This window comes from Mustela nigripes, chromosome 1 (assembly GCF_022355385.1).
Source record: "Mustela nigripes isolate SB6536 chromosome 1, MUSNIG.SB6536, whole genome shotgun sequence".
NCBI lineage: Eukaryota > Metazoa > Chordata > Mammalia > Carnivora > Mustelidae > Mustela > Mustela nigripes.
In genome coordinates this window covers 189,346,767-189,368,212 of record NC_081557.1, presented here as the reverse complement: position 1 = coordinate 189,368,212, position 21,446 = coordinate 189,346,767, and positions in this window count along the sequence as shown.

The window sequence follows — 21,446 nt, the reverse complement described above, 5'->3', positions numbered from 1 at the left end:
TACTTTTTTTTCCATTCAGTCACCCTAAGTGTTTTAGTTTGAGCTTTAGTCAATTTGTATTCAAAATAATTAATGATAGGTATATACTTGTTACCATTTTGTTGCTTATTTTATGGTTGTTTTTGTAGTTCTTTTCTGTTCCTTTCTTCTCTTGATCTCCTCCCTTATGATTTGATGGGTTTCTTTAATGATATGATTGGATTCTTTTCTATTTTTTGCATATCTGTTATAGGTTTTAGATTTGTGATTACTATTAGGTCTATATATAACATCTGATGCATATAGCAGTCTGTATTAAGTTGATGGTCACTCTTAACATTTGAACCCATTCTAAATGCACTAAATTTTTATACTCTCCTCTCCACCCCACTCCACCCCCTTTTATGTAAATGATGTGATATTTTACATCCTTGTATTTTGTGATATAAATAGTGCCCATTAGCTTTTTTGTTCCCAGAGATGTCTCCTAAAGATCCCTGTCCCTCTAGTGCATATTCTGAGATTAGTAAATAAATCTCCTTCCTGTAAACTCCATAAACTCCTTTTCAAACTGTTGCTTCTAATACTTTACCTTGGTGGGGTTGTTTGTTATGCTGTCTCTTTAAGGGCAGGGACTTAGTTTCCTATTGCCCTCCAGCCCTCCCAGAGCTGAACCTACTGATTTTTAAAGTACCCAGAGTTAAGTCCCACAGATTGTAAAATGTAAGCCCCACTGGTTTTCGAAGCCAAATGTTATAAGGACTTGTCTTCCAGTGCAGGTTCCCCATGTCATGTGTGAGGTCTGTTCCTCTCTCTTCTCTGTGCTTTTGGTGTTTCTCCAATTTGTGGTTAGTCTTGCCAGGAATTTAGTTCCTCATCGGGTCTCTGATGCTCCAATATTTTTCAGTGTGGCCTCCTCTTTAAGATTAACTGTGCAGAGTATGTTTTGTCAGTCTCCAAGTTGTTTTCTGGGTTAGTTGCTCTGATGTGGCTGTTATCTAGGTTTTAATATTAGCAAATGAATCTCCTTCACATATAGTCTAGGTATTTTTCAAACTGCTACTTTCATACTTACCAGTGAGATGAGGAGAGCTTAGGATCCTCCTACTCCACTATCTTCCCAGATTCCCAATGTTAAATCCTCATGTTGGATTGATCCCTTTATCTCATGATAAAGGGATGCCTTTCTTTGTGTTTTATTATAGGTTTGTTTAGTCTATTTTGTCTGATATAAGCACAGCTATAACAATTTTCCTTTCATTCCCACTTTCACAGGATATCTTTTTCCATCCCTCTTTCAGTCTTGTATGTCCTCACATCTAGATCAGTGTTTTATAACAGCATATAGATGGGTCTTGTTTTTTATATTTTTTTAATACATTCAGCCACTCTGTCTTTTGATTAGAGAATTCAGTCCTTTTACATTTAAAGTAACTTTTTTAAAGATTTTATTTTTATTAATTTGACAGAGAGAAATCACAAGTAGACGGAGAGGCAGCCAGAGAGCGAGAGAGAGAAGCAGGCTCTCCGCTGAGCAGAGAGCCCGATGCGGGACTCGATCCCAGGACCCTGAGATCATGACCTGAGCCGAAGGCAGCGGCTTAACCCACTGAGCCACCCAGGCGCCCCTAAAGTAACTTTTAATAGCTATGCACTTATATCCATTTTGTTACTTGCTTTGTGGCTGTTTTTATAGTTCTCTCTGTTTGTTTGTTTGTTTTCCTTGCTCTCTTCCATTGCTGTTTGGTGATTTTCATTAGTGTTATGATTTTTTTTCTCATTATCTTTTGTGTATGTACTACAGATTTTTGCCTTGTGATTGCTGTAGAGGTCAAGTTCACATAGTATAGTCTATTTTAAGTTGATAGCAACTTAAGTTTAACATATTCTAAAACTATATTTCCCCCATCAACACTTGGTGTGTCTTATATATATTATATATATATATGTGTGTGTATGTGTATATATATATATAATTTTTATTCTTTTAAATGTAAATGTTTTATGTTTTTGGTGTCACATTTTACATCTTTTTATTTTGTGTATCTCTTAATTAATTATAGTTGTAGTTAATTTTACTACTTTGTCTTTTAACCTTCATACTAACTTTGTGAGTAATTGATCTACTACCTTTACTACATATTTACTTTTACCAGTAAGATTTTTACTTCCCCAACATTCTTCTTACTAACTAACCCATTTTCTTTTTGGCCTAAAGAAGTGACTTTAACATTTAGTATAAAGCCAAGTTAGCAGCAAAGAACTCCTTAGCTTTTGATTGTCTGGAAAAATTCTTTATCTTTCCTTCATTTCTGAATGATAATCTTGCCAGGTAGAGTATTTTTCGTTCAAATTTTTTTTCTTTCAACACTTTGAATATATCATGCCACTTTCTTCTGGCTTGAAGAGTTTCTGCTGACAAATCTTATGGGAGTGCTTTTGAATGTAACAAGTTGTTTTTCTCTTGCTGTTTTTAAGAGTCTCTATCTTTAATTTTTGACATTTTGGGTATAATGTCTCATGGTGTAGATTTGTTTGGATCTATCTTATTTAGAACCCTCTGTGATTCCTGAACCCAGATGTCTGTTTCCTTCTCCAGGTTAGGGAAGTTTCAGCCATTATTTCTTCAAATAAGTTTTCTGTCCCTTTCCCTCTCTTGTATTCTTGGACCCCTTAATGCAATGTTATTCTGCTTGAAGTTTTCCTATAAGTCTCTTAAGCTATCTTCAGTTTTTAAAATTCTTTTTTTCTTATTGCTGCTCCTTTTGGATGAGTTCCACAACCTGTTTTCTAGATTGCTGGTCTGTTCTTTTGCTTCATGCAGTCTGCTATTGAACCACTCTAGTGTATTTTTCACTTCACTTATTGTATTTTTCAGCTCTGTGATTTCTTTTTGGTACTTTCTTATATTTTTTATTTGTTGAAATTCTCACCGTGCTCCTCTATTCTTCCCCTGAGTTTAGTGAGCATCTTTTGACCATTACTTTGAGCTCTTTATTAAATAGATTACTTATCTCTATTTCATTAAAGTCTTTTTCTGAAGTTTTATCTTTTTCTTTCATTTGGAACATATTCTTCTGTTTCCTCACTTTGCTTGACTGTATGTCTTTCTACATTTTAGGTATAACAGCTACCTCTCCCAGTCTTGAAGGAGTGGTCTTTCATAGGAGATGAACCTGATCATTCAGCCTTGCCTTAGCTCTTGGTTGTCTTTCCAACTTTTGTGACTACCCAAGTAACTTGATTTATTCTTGATAAATCCCAGTTATTGAGGTTGTACCAAGATATGTCAGTGTTCTAAAGGGTGGAATCTCAGCACCAACTTTCAGGCTGATTGGAAGTCAGATCTTCAAGCAACAACATTTAAGGTATGCAGATACATACAGTCTCATAGGATCACAATTTTAAACCCTGTTGGCCTCTAGACTAGGAGATCCGAGATGTCCCCTGGCCAACAGCTGAAAAATTTGGACTTCAGACAAGTGTATAAGCTTCTTTCTAGGAGGCACCTATGAGCTGTAGCAAAGGCAAAGGAGAATGCAAAGATGATATCTCCCTGTCTTGGGTCCCTGAAAGCTTCTCCATATCCCCTAGATGTATGGCAAACCTAAAGCCTATTTCTCAGACTGAAGCTCTAGACCAAGTAAATAAGCCTTTGTCATAGAAGACTGGGGATGTGTTTTATTCAGCTGTCTGTATAGAGCTGTGGGGGTGGTAGCCTGTTGAGAACTGTCTTTTGTCTTTTTTATTGCTACAGTCCTGTGGGGCCCAGTTCCAAGTCCTCCTGACCATCAGGGTCAGGTGACCAAGGGGCATTTTCTGTGTAGACTCCATACAAACACTAGCCTTAGCAAGGCAGTGGGAAAGTGTTGAGGCTGGGGCACACCCTCTGGCTTCAGCTAGGCAGTGAAAGAGCACTGGGAGTAGTGGGGCACACCTGCTGGCTTTAGCAGGGCAGTGGTAGAGTGCTTGGACTGTGTGTATCTTCTAACCTTAGCAAGGCAGCAGGAGGGTGTTGTGTCTGTTTGTGACCACGTGTGCTAACAAAGGAGCCAGGGAGAGCAAAAATGGCACCAATTAGTGCCTCCATCATTGGAGAATCCCAACTGTCCCCTGCCCCCTGGCAGATGTTTTAATATTAGCAAATGAATCTCCTTCACATATAGTCTAGGTACTTTTCAAACTGCTACTTCCCTCCCCTGTCCTGGGGCAAGTGAATCCACATTTAAGCTTTTTAAAATGAGTGTCTCTCTTCCCTACCACCTTTCCAGTCCCTTGGGCATTAGCCTTATTGGTTTTCAAAGCCAGACATTTTAGGGGCTTGTCTCTTCAGTTCAGGTCCCAAGGTTTGGGGCACCTGGTGTGGGGCACACACCACACTTCTCAGAAAGGAGCTCTGGATTTGTGAGATCCCTCCCAGTTGTGGGTCACAGCAGTAGGGGTGGGGATTTTGGCAAGGTCGCATCTCTGTGTCTCCTAATTGTCTCAGAGAAGCCCCTTTATCTTTTGTTGTGGAAGAGCTATTCAGATAGTTCTCAGTTCTTTTTCAGAGGAAATTGTTCCATATGTAGTTGTAGATTTGGTATGTCTGTGGAAGGAAGTGAGTTCGGAATTTTCCTGTGTGGCCATCTTGTTGATAGTTTTCTTTCTTTCTTTTTTTAATTTTAGAATAGTTTTATTTATTTTTTATTTTATTTTATTTTTAAAAGATTTTTTATTTATTTATCTGACAGAGAGAGATCACAAGTAGGCAGAGAGGCAGGCAGAGTGAGAGGGGAGAAGCAGGCTCGCCACTGAGCAGAGAGCCTGATGTGGGGCTCGATCCCAGGACCCTGGGATCACGACCTGAGCCGAAGGCAGAGGCCTTAATCCACTGAGCCACCCAGGCGCCCCATTTTTTTAAATTTTTTTATAAACATATAATGTATTATTAGCCCCAGGGGTACAGACCTGTGAATCACCAGGTTTACACACTTCACAGCACTCACCATAGCACATACCCACCCCAATGTCCATAACCCCACAACTTTCTCCCTACCCCTACTCCCCCCCGGGGCCACCCTCAGTTTGTTTTGTGACATTAAGAGTCTCTTGTGGTTTGTCTCCCTCCCGATTCCAACTTGTTTCATTTATTCTTTTCCTACCCCCCAAACCCCCCATGTTGCATCTCTACTTCCTCATATCAGGGAGATCATATGATAGTTGTCTTTCTCTGATTGACTTATTTCACTAAGCATAATACCCTCTAGTTCTATCCAAGTCATTGCAAATGGCAAGATTTCATTTCTTTTGATGGCTGCTTAGTATTCCAGATAGTTTTCTTTTTTAAAAGTTTTTATAGGAAAATCTCCAATAATTTTCAAGTGATAATAACTGGAAACCAAGCTGCATTAAAGTTAGGGCTGAGCTATATCAAATTAGAGAATTTTATTTATAGATTTTCTACTTGCATCTACAAGGGCAGAGTTATAGTTATGCAATTATGTTGAGTGGATAGAATCAATGTAAATAACAGTCTGGGTAACTAGGCTATAAACTCCTTGCTATATCATTTCTTTAATTATAGAGCATACAATTTATGTTCAGCTTTTTCAAATAAGTACTTTTATTCTCTACCTAGCCTGTGTAGACACAGCCCTTTTTAAAAATCCAAGAATTTATGTAGCTTTCTATAGCCATTTTTAAATTTTTCTGATAAATACATTTGAAATTGTATTTTTCATATCTAACACTAGTACTGAGTTACAATTACTTTTTTAACATTTTAATTATAGATGAGCAGAGAAATTATAAAATCAAACTAATGTCACTTGTAGAAAGATCAGCTTATTTTACACAATATATGAAGTGTCAGCAAAATAAAATTATTAGCTTTATCTAATGAGATCAAATCATGGCTAATAATTTATTTGTATTAAAATTTCACTGGGACTACTATTTTGAATTAAGGAAATGGGCATATATGTGATATTGGTACAAAGTTGCCTTATAGAATAAAATGGTGAAGTTATTTATAATCTGAATTTATTCATTTGCAATTATAAAAACATAAAATAATGTATTCAGGTAATCTAACAATCCTATGTATTATCATACATATATCAAATCTAAAGAGGATTTAATAAATAGCATTTTCATCCTATTAAGATATAAAACAACATTTAATTTTAAGTTTTAATTAAGCCTTATCTGTAAGCAATACATAGAACAAAATAGGGAAATAAAGCTTAAAATTATATAAGGGTCTCCTAAATACATTTCTAGCAACTAAAATAGTGATGAACTAGATACAAATAATATTATATGAGTACCATAGAATATAAACTCAGAAAAAAAAGTTACAAGACCCACATTGAACTATACAAAATTATAGTAACATAGAGCTTGTCCTACTGTAGAACAAGGTGATCTCTGAAATTACAAGGCAGTGAATTCAAAACTATAAAAAGGAAATATTACTTTATAACCTTTAGTTAACCTGTAGCTACAGTTCCATAGGAGGTCATAAAATCAAATTCTGTGGTTGGATTTAAAAGCTGGATAATTTTATGGCCACTCATAATATCAAGGTTCAAGCTCATTGCCTTCAGTGGCTGGAATAGAATTCTTTGATCATTCATAACAGTAGACTACTAGGTATAAATGTGTGTGGTACTATATTTTGTTTTAAAAGTTAAATATTGAAATAACTTCTTGGGAGTCAAATGACACTGTTTACCACATTAGTCTCCTTTCCAGCATATGTTAGAGGTGAAGAATGAAAGCCACAGGAGTCTATGTTTGATAAAATACTGGCATCAGACGGTTGTTAGTATTCCTAGTTCCAGGTTATTTCATTTTCAGTGATCTTCTGTTTCCAAACTGAAAAACTGCACTTTTCCAGAATGCTCACTCTTCTCCCCTACATGAGGATTTAGCTAATGAAGACATTTCTTATAACTATTATCTGCTTAAAAAAATACAGTCACAATGTCGTACTTAGGCATGCTTTTAAATTGCTTTTTAAAACATACTGTCCTTTCATCTTTAAACATTTTTAAGTTGTTATTTCTTGTCTCTGTGGCTTTGCTCATTCTGACTCTCACTGGAATGCCTTTCCCACTTCAAGGATCTATTTTAATTCCAGTTTTTCATGAAGTGATCCCTGATCTCCTCCGATTAAAGTGATAATCCAAACCCACCTTCTCTATCCAGCCTGTATTGCATCTATATTTCTAATCTCTATCCATTTCTGCCTCATTCAAAATGTATGCATAAATGAATATGGCTTACCTCTTGATTGGCTCTCTTCTAGAATGTAAAAATCTTATAAACCATTGCTACACCTAAGTCATCCCTTGTGCATTTCTATGCACCTAGCCAGTGTCTTCAATGTGCCAATTTTTCAGTAAGCATCTGTGACACAAAAGAATAATTAAATGAATGAGTTTTGATCTGAGTATGTGCTTCCTTGGACAATAATGCATATGAAGAATTACTTTGGTGGCATATCTGTTAGTAAGATCTTTACATAATTCTTGCCTCTCCTCTTCCAGCTGGTGATTATTTGCTTTTTTGGTTACTTTTGAAAATTCTAATACTTTAAAATAATAAAAAGAAAATTAACCAATACAAAAAATTAAAAAAATTCATAAAGCCAGTATTCATATGAAAAGAAATACTGTAGTAAAAATATATAAATTAAAGAATGCTGAGACTGCATTCTTTTAAACACAGTCTTGGGGTTGGTTGTTTCTGGGTAGAATTGAATGAAGCACCAAAAAATATTATTTTGTTAACCTACTTCTTCCATCTAGTGGCAAAAAGCAGGAAGAAACAATGTCCTAGAAAAACACCATGATCAAATGGTTCTAAATGCCATTTCAGGAACTACTGAGAGTCTAACATCCAAGGTTTAAGTTCTAAGTATATTTTTAAAAGTATATAAAGTATATAAAAAGTATATTTAAAATTCTATAAAAATAATTCTAGCAAATTGGTAGTGTTCACCTAGGGTAACTGTCAAATTCACTTAAATTCATATATGTATTTACACATTTTAACAAAAACTTCTAGTACAGATATAAATGTTTATATCACCCTGAACTAAATTGGGATGAATTTGTTTGGGTATGCAGTTACATTTCCAGACCAAATTTTAGATAACTATTAAGAATTCCATTATTCCTTAACTATAGGCACAGGGCTCCTGTGCTGTTATAAGCTTCAAGAAATATAATTGAGAGCCAGTGAAATTAACCTATCCCATTGGAATTTCCAGTCAAAACACTTCTCCAATAATAAGCACTGTACTTTACGACCTGTCAAGTGCAGGGTGGGGAAAGTAAAAATGTTTAAAGGAGGCACAATCAGCTATTCTGCATTGTTAGAGCTCCTTCAAAGGCATTAATGAAAACTAACATATAATGAACAGCATAATTGTACATTTTCTGCACTCTCAAAGGCCACCAGCTTTATCCCCAATGCATGAGGTTTAATTGCCCCTCCAAGACTCTGTTTGCCACACTGCTAATGTAATTACTGTTTTAAAGTTAAATGTGGGCTATACAGAAATTTTTTTTTTAAAAAGTGTTCTCCAAGAGAGAAGTTTTTCCCTTCCCCTATTTAAGTGAGGCACATAACATGTTCACAATTTAGAATGGTAATATACATATAGAGTTTGTTGGGGCACCTGGCTGGCTCTGGACGTGGAACATGCGACTCTTGATATTAGGGTTGTGGGTTTGAGCCCCACTTTGGCTGTGGAGATTACTTAAAAATAAAATCTTAAAATAAAAACAAAAATAAATAAGTTAAGAGTCTGTCAACATTTAAAAATATATTAAGACTACATGGGGCACCTGGGTGGCTCAGTGGGTTAAAGCCTCTGCCTTTGGCTCAGGTCGTGATCCCAGGTTCCTGGGACTGAGCTCCACATTGGGCTCTCTGCTGAGTGGGGAGCCTGCTTCCCTTCGTGTCTTTCTGCCTGCCTCTCAGTCTACTTGTAATCTCCGTCTGTCAAATAAATAAATAAAATCTTTAAAAAAAATTATATATATATATATATATAGAGAGAGAGAGAGAGAGACTACATATGGGGGCGGTGCCTGGGTGGCTCAGTGGGTTAAAGCCTTCGGTTCAGGTCATGACCTCAGGATCCTGGGAGGGAGCCTGCTTCTTCCTCTCTCTGCCTGCCTCTCTGCCTACTTGTGATCTCTGTCTGTCAAATAAATAAATAAAATCTTAAAAAAAAAAAAAAGACTACATAGGGGAAATATAAGTATTAGTGAATATCATAATTATTTCAAATTCGTATTTTTTATTAAAAGACTTTTTGTTTGTTTCCTAATTTTCAAGAACAAAGGAACCCTGCCTTAACACCCTCAACCCCAAAAGCAAATATAAATGTAGTAGGATTGGCTGCAATGCAGTGAAGCCCTAAGATCAGAGAATGGAAAAAAAATCATTCGAAAGCACCCAATCAATTTTTCTGTCTCTGTGTAATCTGAGTTGGAGTGAGGCTACAATATGGTAAAAAAAAAAAAATTGTAAAAACGTATTTAGAGAATAGACATATTATCATATTTGGATAGAATACATGCAATTCTACATGCCTATTCAAGATTTGAAATACATTCTTTGTAATTAATGAGGAAGAAAGGACTTATAATTTGCACATAAATGTATCTGAGTTATTACAGTCACTCACTCTTGTTTATTCTTCTGAAGTCACTTGCAATTATTAATTGATCATCTTTAACATGCAAAATATTTCTGAGGGACTCCCAAGATTACAAAAAAAATACAAGATAACTTCAAAATATTTTAGGCTTCTAAGTGAAAGGTTTTTCTTTGCATGTCACATACTTGCTTTTTCTTTCTGAATCTACCCATTGCTTTAAATAAAATCAGAAGATACAGATGTGCTCCAGTTTTGACTCAATCTATTGGACTTTAATATAGAATTTTTTACAAAACATCAAATCTTTCTGATTTACCCATATCAATCTGTACATCCCATGGAACACGAGGTTTGATGCTGAACATTCTTTAACAGTTCTAAATTGTTCTGCTAACTATTCACGAGCAAAAGGGCCTCTGGCATACAGTTTTCTTTCTCACCTTTTGAAATCAAATTGTTTTAGATGATTCTACAAGTGTTCCTGACAAAGTTTACCCCAACTTGACAATGATTTAAATGCAATACTTTCACAATAAAACCTTATTTATCTAAAACTCTAGTAATTAGAAATAGTCACTAGTATAACCAACATCTCATTTTTCTACTATCTAATAGAAATTTTATTGCACCACTTTTATTTTAAGCACATGGTGAAAAATGAAAAAAAAAAAAAAACACTGATGCGAAATTCTTCCTAAGATAGGAAGAACTATGACCCTCCCTAAAAAACAGTAACTTCCCTGCAGGATTGAAAAATTATAAAAATGAGTCAAATACATCTTTGGTAAAGAGCAACATGCAGGGTCTCCACAGCATGCTGCAATAAGAATTAGAATCAGGATTGCCTTCACTTTTAAAAACTAAAACAGGAGCTCCAGGGTGACCAGTGGGTTGGCCTCTGCTTTCGGCTTGGGTCGTTATCTCAGGGTCCTGGGATCGAGCCCTGCATTGGGCTCTCTGCTCAGTGGGGAGCCTGCTTCCCCCCCTCTCTCTGCCTGCCTCTCTGCCTACTTGTGATCTCTGTCTCTGTCAAATAAATAGATAAAATCTTTTTAAAAAAAAATAAATAAATATAAATAAAAACTAAAACAAAAAAAGGGCACTCAGCTGGTTAAGCATCCAACTCTTGATTTCGGCTCAGGTCATGATCTCAGGGTTGTAAGACTGAGATCTTGGTTGGGTTTCAGACTGGGGGTGGAGCCTGCTTAAGATTCTCTCTCTCCCTTTCCCTTTGCCCCTACCCCCGCATGTGTGTGCACTCTCTCTCTTTCTCTTTCTCTCTCTCTCTCTCTCTCTCTCTATATATATATATATATAAAACTTTAAAATGCATTCTGCACATTATTTATATCTTAATACAACTTAACAAGCTTACAACATTAGATTTCATATTTATGAGAAAGTTTATTTACTGTCCTTGATTGTATTTATTAATAGATAATGGTGATGGATTAATGTGGCAAATACATGGTCAGAACAAGGTAGACCAATATCATATAGACTAACTCTGATAGAGACACTTATGGTCACTAAAAGCAATGCTAACTTTTTTTAAAAGTTGTTTTTCTTTTAAAATATCATAATAATATTATTAATGGAGGAAAAATGTTTATTGACTCATTGCATAAGTCTAGAGGAAATATTGTTAGCAACTTTTAATTAGTAATCAGCCTTTAGCCTCTAAGATGACATTTCTTACATCTTCTAAACTAAAATTGGGACTAGATCTTCATTAACTAAATTATTTTCATTTATTTGAACTTATTTCTAGGACTTACAGGAATAAAACATTTAGCTTATACTGTAGTGAGGAAAAGGCAAACTAGGCGCAAGTCATGTCCCTAAGTAGCTCAGTTTAGTTGGGGAGATAATTGAATAGATAAGACAAATGCAAAAATAATAAGGCACAATAAGAAAAGCATGTACATAAAGGTTTCATGAGATTTTTGGAAAGGAATTTTACTAACAACAAAACATTGAAAATTTGATGGGATATATGCATGTTCTAAGGAAAAAATTTGCATTCATTCATTCTTTCTTTCTTTCTTTCATTGATTCATGTGTCAGCCAATTACCCTACTAGGACACAGACTTAGATTTGTCCACTCTGTGAGAAGAAACTGAACAAAAAATTGTTGTAATTTCCTTCCCCACTAGCCAGAATATAGCCATGCAATGTGGTATATTTCTGAATTTCTTCACTCTTGCATTGTAGGGCCTATAGGAGAAGTTCACAGAAATCTGAAATTCAACCAACACGTCCAATTATATTTGCATGTGTATGTGTGTGCACTTGTGTGTGTGTGTGTGTCTGCATGGAAAGGAGATAAAAATGGGTTCAGAGGCATTTAAATGGTCAACTTGTAGGAGGACAGAGTGTTTGAAGTATTTTCTGAATGTAAACTGCAGACAGAGGTTTAGGAAATTAGAAGATTTTGTGCAGGAGGGAGGAAAAAATGGCAGAGGGGTAGGAGACCTAAATTTCATCTAGTCCCAAGACCACAACTAGATAGTTATCAAACCATTCTGCGAACCTACAGATTCAACAGGAGATCGAAGAGAAGAACAGCAGCAATTCTAGGAACACAAAAGCGACTACTTTCTGAAAAGCAGGACATGCAGAGAAGTAAATCCAAGGCAATATATGGGAAGATAGACAACAAGAGGAGAGACTGGCTCCCAGCAAGTGAAAGAGCAGTGGAGCACAAAATGACAACTTTAGAAGTCTGCTCCATGGAGGGACGTCACTCCAGAGGCTAAGCAGCAGTGAAACCCTTGCTAGGACAGTGTGGTCTTAGGACCCACTGGGTCACAGAAAGACCAGGGGTGTCTGAGTGCAGCAGAGCTCCCAAGTATTGGAGCAGGAAAACCAGCTGCAGAGATGGAGCTGAGGAATGGGATCTCAGCTCGGGGTCACTTTAAACTGTGGTCAAAGGCATAGTCTGACTACTACTTTTCGAGCAGGGACCCCACAAGTGGCAGTCCAAGGAGACATTCCCTTCCTCCACTGGGAGCAGCAGTACAGGAGTGGGCTGCAGGAATCTGCTGGATTGGAGACTCCAAACAGGGCCAGGTACCAGAGATAGAAATGCTCGATCAAAGGCTGGCTGACCTTGGAGTGCAACCAGAGACCAGGGAGACAGGCATGGTTTACTGCTTTTCTCTGAGGGCTCACTGAAGAGGGGGGTCCCAAACTCTTGGCTCCTCTAGGACTGGAGATTGGGAAACTGCATTCTTCATTCTCCTCTTCCAAAGCTGAGAAGAAATCATTCAGGGAACAAAAGCTACTGAGAGAAAATCTGAGCAGATTGCTAAGCCTGGCCCCTGGCAAGGGCAGTGCAATTCTGCCTCTGGCAAAGACATTTGAGAAACCCTGCAGTAGGCCCCTCCCACAGAAGAGAGAAAGAGCATTTAGGCAAGACCAAGTTTACTGATCAATGAGAACTGCAAAACACCAGTGCTAGAGAAATAAAGCACATAGAATTCATGGGTTTTTCCCATGATGCTTTGGTCTTTCAAAGTTAAATTGTTTTAATTTTGGTTATTTTTTTTCTTTTTCTATTTTTTGAATGTTTCATCTTTCCTATTTTAACTATTTAATCTTATCAAAAACTTTTTAAAAAATCTTTTTAAATTTTCATTGTTACAGTCATATGCTATCTTTTCATTGTATTTAACCTTGTTTTTTGTATACATATAGTCTTTTTTACTTTGAAATTATGGGATACAGTTTCTTCTAACAGACCAAAATATACCCTAGATCTAGTGTATGGCTTTGTTCTAGTCTCCAGTCTGATCACATTCTCTCCTTTATTCTTTCTTTTTTCAACCAAATGGTTATCCTACCAATTCCTTCTTTAAAATCTTTCTCAATTTTCATCTGTACAGTCATATTCCATCCCTTCATTGTGTTTACACACACACACACACACACATATGTATAAATGTATATATTTTTTTCCTTTAAAATTCTTAAAATTTTAATTCCTTTAAAATTTTGGGAGGTAGTTTCTTCAAACAGACTAAAATACACCCAAAATCAAGTGTGTGTCTCTGTTCTATTCACCAGCCTAATCATATATAATTTTTTCCCCTTTCTTCTCCCCTCGGTTTCAGGTATCTTCTGATTTGGTTAGTGTATATTTTTCTGGAGTCATTCTTACCCTTAAAAGGGTAACAAAAAATGCTAAAGCATTCTGCTCTCTCACTCATCTGCTCCTCTCTGGACAAAATGACAAGGCAGAAAAACTCATCTCAAAAAAAAAAAAAAAAATAAGTACTAATTGCTCGGGACCTAATAAACATGGACATTAGTGAGATTTCAGAACTAGAGGAGAGTGACGATTATAAAGATGCTAGCTGAGCTTGAAAAAAAGCATAGAAAATATTAGAGAATCCCTGTTTGGAGAAATAAAATCCCTTTCTAGAGAAATAAAAACTAAAATCTAACCAAATTGGAATCAAAAAAGCTAATAATGAGGTGCAATCAAAACCGGATGTTCTGACTGCTAGGATAAATAAGGCAGAACAGAGAATTAGTGTTACAGAAGACCAAATGATGGATAATAAAGAAGTGAGAAAAAGAGAGCTAACTACTGGATTATGAGAGAATTCAAGAGATAAGTGATACCATACGATGAAACAATATTAGAATAATTGGGATACCAGAAGAAGAAGACAGAGGGGAACAGAAGGTATATCAGAGCAAATTATAATAGAGAATTTCCCTAATTTGGAGAAGGGAACAAGCATCAAAATGCAGGAGGCACAGAGCACCCCACTAAGAATCAACAAAAATTGGCCAACACCCCGCCATCTAATAGTAAAACTTACAAGTCTCAGAGACAAAGAGAAAATCTTTAAAGCAGCTCAGGACAAGAGGTCTGTAACCTACAATGGGAGAAATACTATATTTGCAGCAGACCCATCCAGAGAGACTTGGCAGGCCAGAAAGGACTGGAATGATATGTTCAGAGCACTAAATGAGAAAAATATGCAGCCAAGAATACAATATCTAGCTGGGCTGTCACTGAAAATAGAAGGATAGATAAAAAGCTTCCAGGACAAACAAAAACTTAAAGAATTTACAAACACCAAAACAGCCCTATAGGAAACATTAAAAGGGGTCCTCTAAGCAAAGAGAGAGCCTAAAAGTAACAAACCAGGAAAAAACAGAGACAATATACAGTAACAGTCAACTTATAGGCAATACAATAGCACTAAATTCATACCTTTCAATAGGTACCCTGAATATAAATGGGCTAAATGCCCCAATCAAAAGACACAGGGTATCAAAATGAATTAAAAAAAAAAAGACCCACTGATATGCTATCTGCAAGAAACTCATTTTAGACCCAAAGTCACCTCCAGATATAAAGTGAGGAAGTGGAAAACAATTTACATCAAAAGACAAGCTGGCATGGCAATCCTTATATCAGACAAATTAGATTTTAAGCCAAAGACTGTAAGAGACAAGAAAGGATACTATATCATACTTAAAGGGTCTGTCCAACAAGAAGATTTAATGTTTAAAATATCTATGCTCCTAACATGGAAGCAGTTAACTATATAAACCAATTAATAAAACCAAAGAAACACATCGACAATAATACAGTAATAGTAGGGGACATTAATACTCCCCATACTGAAATGGACAGATCATCTAAGCAAAAGACCAACAAGGAAATAAAGGCTTTAAATGACACACTGGACCAGAGGGACATCACAGATATATTCAGAACATTCCATCCCAAAACTACAGAATACACATTTCTCTCTAGTACACACGGAACACTCTCCAGAATAGATCACATCCTGGGTCACAAATAAGGTCTCAGCTGGTACCAAAACAGTGAGATCATTCCCTGAATAATTTCAGACCGCAATACTTTGAAACTAGAACTCAACTACAAGAGGAAAGTTGGAAAGAACTCAAATACATGGAGGCTAAAGAGCATCCTCTTAAAGAATGAATGGGTCAGGGTGCCTATGTGGCTCAGTGGGTTAAGCCTCTGCTTTTGGCTTGGGTCATGATCTCAGAGTCCTGGGATCAAGCCCCATATTGGGCTCCTTGCTTCCCCTCTCTCTCTGCTTGCTTCTCTGCCTATTTGTGCTCTTGATCTCTCTCTCTGCCAAATAAATTAATTTAATTTAATTTAAAAAAAGAATGAATGGGTCAACCAGGAAATTAAGGAAGAATTTTTTAAATTTCTGGAAACAAATGAAAATGAAAACACAACTGTTCAAAATCTTTGGGACATGGCAAAGGCAGTCCTGAGAGGAATGTACATAGCAATACAAGCCTTTCTCAAGAAACAAGAAAGGTCTCAAGTACATAACCTAAACCTACATCTAAAGGAGCTGGAGAAAGAATAGCAAAGAAAGCCTAAACCCAGCAGGAGAAGAGAAATAATAAAAATTACAGCAGAAATCAATGTAATAGAAGCCAAGAGAAGCACAGAACACATCAATGAAACTACGAGCTGGTTTTTAAAGAGAATTAATAAGATTGATAAACCCCTGGCCAGACTTATCCAAAAGAAAAGAGAAAGGACCCATGAATAAAAGAGGAGAGATCACAACCAACACCAAAGAAATAAAAACAATTATAAGAACATAATATGAGCAACTATACACCAGCAAATTTGACAATACGGAAGAAACTGATACATTCCTAGAGATGTAAAAACTATCAAAACTGAACCAGGAAGAAATAGAAAACCTGGAGAGACCCATAACAATTAAGGAGATTTTAGCAGTCATCAAAAATCTCCCAACAAACAAGAGTTCAGGGCCAGATGGCTACCCAGGGGAATTCTACAAACATTTAGAGAAGATTTAATACCTATTCTTCTGAAACTGTTCCAAAAAATAGAAATGGAAGGAAAACTTCCAAACTCATTTTATGAGGCCAGCATTATCTTGATCTCAAAACCAAACACCCCATCAAAAAGGAGAATTATAGACCAATATCCCTGATGAACATGGATACAAAAATTCTCATCAAAATACTAGCCAATAAGATACAACAGTAGTACATTTAAAGGAATAATCACCATGACCAAGTGGGATTTATTCCTGAGCTGCAAGGTTGGTTCAACATCCATAAATCAATTTGATACAATACATTAATAAAAGAAAGAACAAGAACCATAGGATACTCTCAATAGATGCTGAAAAAGCATTTGACAAAGTGCAACATCCTTTCTTGATTAAAACTCTTCACATTATAGGAATAGAGGCTACATACCTCAATATCACAAAGCCATCTATGAAAAACCAACAGCAAATACCATTCTCTATGAGGAAAAACTGAGAGCTTTTCCCCTAAGGTCAGGGACATTTCAGGGATGTCCACTATTACCATGGCTATTCAACATAGTCCTAGAAGTCTTAGCCTCAGCAATCAGACAACAAAAAGAATAAAAGACATCTGAATCGCCAAAGAAAAAGTCAAACTCTCACTCTTTGCAGATGATATGATACTTTATGTGGTAAACCAAAAGACTCCAATCCAAAACTGCTAGAACTCACACAGGAATTCAGTAAAGTCCTGGATATAAAATCAATGCACAGAAATCAGTTGCATTTCTATACACCGACAGAAAACAGAAGACAAAAAGACAGAAGAAAAAGAAATTAAGGAGTCAATCACATTTACAATTGCACCTAAAACCATAAGATACTTAGGAATAAATATAATCAAAGAGGCAAAGAATCTGTACTCAGAAAACTATAGAATATTCATAAAAGAAATTGATAAAGACACAAGGAAATGGAAAACATTCCATGCTCATGGATTGGGTTGTGAAAATGTCTATGCTACCTGCAGCAATCTACACATTTAATGCAACCTCCATCAAAATACCATTGATTTTTTTCAAATAAATGAAACAAATAATCCTAAAATTTATATGGAACCTGAAAAGATCCCAAATAGCCAGAGGAATGTTGAAAAAGAAAACCAAAGTTGGCGGCATCAGAATTCCAGATTTCATCCCTGTTACAAAGCTATAATCATCAAGACAGTATGGTACTGGCAAAAACAAACAAACAACAACAACAACAACAAAAAGACACACATAGATCAATGGAACAGAATCGAGAGCCCAGAAATGGACCCTCAACTCTATGGTCAATTAATCTTCGACAAAGCAGGAAAGAATGTTCCATGGAAAAAACACAGTCTCTTCCACATGGCATTGGGAAAGTTGGACAGCTGCATGCAGAAGAATGGAATGGGACCATTTCCTCATACCACATACAAAAAGAGACTCAATATGCGGGGTGCCTGGGTGGCTCAGTGGATTAAAGCTTCTGCCTTTGGCTCAGGTCATGATCCCAGGGTCCTGGGATTGAACCCTGTGTCAGGCTCTCTGCTCAGCTGGGAACGTGAGAGAAGGAACTTCCTCCTCTCTCTCTCTCTCTCTCTCTGCCTGCCTATTTGTGATCTGTCTGTCAAATGAATAAATAAAATCGTAAAAAAAAAAAAGACTCAAAATTGATGAAAGACCTCAATGTGAGAAAGGAATCCATCAAAATCCTTGAGGACAACACAGGCAGCAACCTCTTTGACATCAGCTGCAGCAACTTCTTCCTAGAAACATTGCCAAGGGCAAGGGAAGCTATGGCAAAAATGAACTGTTGGACTTCATCAAAATCAAAAGCTTTTGCACAGCAAGGGAAATAATCAACAAAACCAAAAGACAACCAACAGAATGGGAGAAGATATTTGTAAATGACATATCAGATAAAGGGCTAGTACCCAAAATCTATAAAGAACTTACCAAACTCAACAACCAAAGAACAAATAACCCAGTTAAGAAATGGGGAGACAACATGAACGACATTTCTGCAAAGAAAACATCCAAATGGCCAACATTTGGCCATTTGGTTGAGTAATGAAACATTTGGTTGAGTAATGAAAAATTATTCAACATCATTTGGCATCAAGGAAATACAAATCAAAACCACAGCAAGATACCACCTTACACAAGTCAGGATGGCTAAAATTAACCAGTCAGGAAATGACAGGTGTTGGCAAGGATGTGAAGAAAGGGGACCCCTCCTACACTGTTGGTGGGAATGCAAGCTGGTGCAGCCACTCTGGAAAACAGTATGGAGATTCCTCAAAAAGTTGAAAATAGAGTCTATGACTCAGGAATCGCTCTACTGGGTATTTACCCTAAAGACACAAATGTAGAAATCTGAAGGGGTACACGCACCCAAGTGTTTATAGCAGCAATGTCCATAATAGCCAAAATATGGAAAAGAGACTACATGTCCATCAATCAATGAATAGATAAAGAAAATGTAGTGAATATATATACAATGGAAAGCTATGCAGCCATCAAAAAAAACTAAAACCTTACCATTTGGAATGATGTGGATGGAACTAGAGGGTATTATTCTAAGCGAAATAAGTCAATCAGAGAAAGTCAATGATTATGATCCCAATGATATGAGTAATTTGAGAAATAAGACAGAGAATCATAGGGAAAGGGAGGGGAAATGAAACAAGATGAAACCAGAGAGGGAGACAAACCATAAGAGACTCTTTATCTCAGAAAACAAATTGAGGGTTACTGGAGGGGTGTGGAGGGGATGGGATGGTTGGTTGATGGACATCGGGGAGGGTATTGCTATTGTGAGTGCTGTGATTTTGTAAGACTGATGAATCACAGACCTGTACCTCTGAAACAAATGATACATTATATGTTAATTAAAAAAAAAAAGACTTCAGAAAACAAAATTCTGAATGAATTCCTCACAACAGACCTATACTCTAGTAAATGTTAAGGGAAGTTCTTTAGGCAGAAGAAAATGATGCCAGATTGAAAAAAAAAAAAAAAACAACTTGGATTTCAAAGGAATGAAGAGCACTAGAAACAGTAAATATAAGGGCAGACATAGAAAAAAAAGAAAAAAAAACTTACTTTTCTCATTTTTAAATTATTATAAAATATAATTAAGTAATGAAAGCAAAAATAAAAATACTGTATTGTGGATAGAAGAGTAAAAAAATATATTCTAGCAGTGAATTATATTGTGAATTCAAAGAACAGACATTACAAAACATCTACTCTTTGAGTAATACATTTAAGAAAATTATAAGACAAGCCCAGCTATAGATAGGGAGAAAATATTTGCAATCTATACATTTGTCTAGGGACTTTTTATCCAGAATATATATGTTTTTAAACATCTCAATTATAAAAAGATAGAAATCAGCAAACTATTTGTACAAACACTTGAGAAAAAAAATATATGAATGGCTAAGAGGTAGACAGAATTATTGGCCAGTCAAGAAATACAAATTAAAACATTAAGAAAATAGCACACCCAAGGTCTAAAAATAGACTAACAATATCAAGGCCAATGGGAATGTAGAACAAGAACCATTATGCATGTTGCTATTATAAAATGGTAAAACCACTTTGCAAATAATTTATCATCCTTTTAGAAGTGAAATATACTGTTACCATATAATCCAGTCCTCTTAGACATTTTCTGAAAAGAAATAAAAACTTATGTTTGCAAAAATACTTGTATACAATGTTGGTAGCACCATTACACAAAATAGACAGAAATTGGAAACAACATGAATGTCCATCAACAGGTTAATCAATAAATAAATTGTAGTATATCCATTTGATGGTATAGTACTGAGCAATAAAAAGGAAAAAACTACTGATACATGCAACAACATAGATAAATATCAAAAAAACATCATGCCAGTGACATCCCAGACACAAAAAAACTGGGATCATAGTGTACAATTATAAACATATAAAATTTCTAGGAAAGGAAAAACCATGGGGCCAAACAAATAGATTAGCTGTTCCTTGGGTTTGGGGATGGGAGTAGGGATTGAAAATAGATAAGCAAGGGGGTATTTTCCAGTGGTCAAATTACGCATTTAAATGAGTACACTTCAGAGGCGCCTGGGTGGCTCAGTTCATTAAGCATCAGTCTTCAGCTCAGGTCATGATCCTAGGACCCTGGGATCAAGCCCTGGGATGTTAGGGCTCCCTACTCAGAGGGGAGCCTGCTTCTCCCTCTTCCCCTGCCCCTCCCCCTGCTTGTGCACCTTCTCTCTCACTCATGCTCTCTTGTTCTCCCTCTTTCTCAAATAAATAAGATCTTTCTAAAAATTAATCTTAAAATAAATAAATAAGTGCATTATATTTTATGTAAATTTCACCCAGATGATATTGCTTTTTTTTTAATTTTTTATTTTTTATAAACATATATTTTTATCCCCAGGGGTACAGGTCTGTGAATCACCAGGTTTACACACTTCACAGCACTCACCAAAGCACATACCCTCCCCAATGTCCATAATCCCACCCCCTTCTCCCAAACCCCCTCCCCCCAGCAACCCTCAGTTTGTTTTGTGAGATTAAGAGTCACTTATGGGGGGAGCGCCTGGGTGGCTCAGTGGGTTAAGCCTCTGCCTTCGGCTCAGGTCATGATCTCAGGGTCCTGGGATCGAGCCCCACGTTGGGCTTTCTGCTCTGCAGGTAGCCTGCTTCCTCCTCTCTCTCTGCCTGCTTCTCTGCCTACTTGTGATCTCTGTCAGATAAATAAAGAAAAAATCTTTAAAAAAAAAAAAAAAGAGTCACTTATGGTTTGTCTCCCTCCCAATCCCATCTTGTTTCATTTATTCTTCTCCTACCCACTTAAGCCCCCATGTTGCATCACCACTTCCTCATATCAGGGAGATCACATGATAGTTGTCTTTCTCTGCTTGACTTATTTCGCTAAGCATGATACGCTCTAGTTCCATCCATGTTGTCGCAAATGC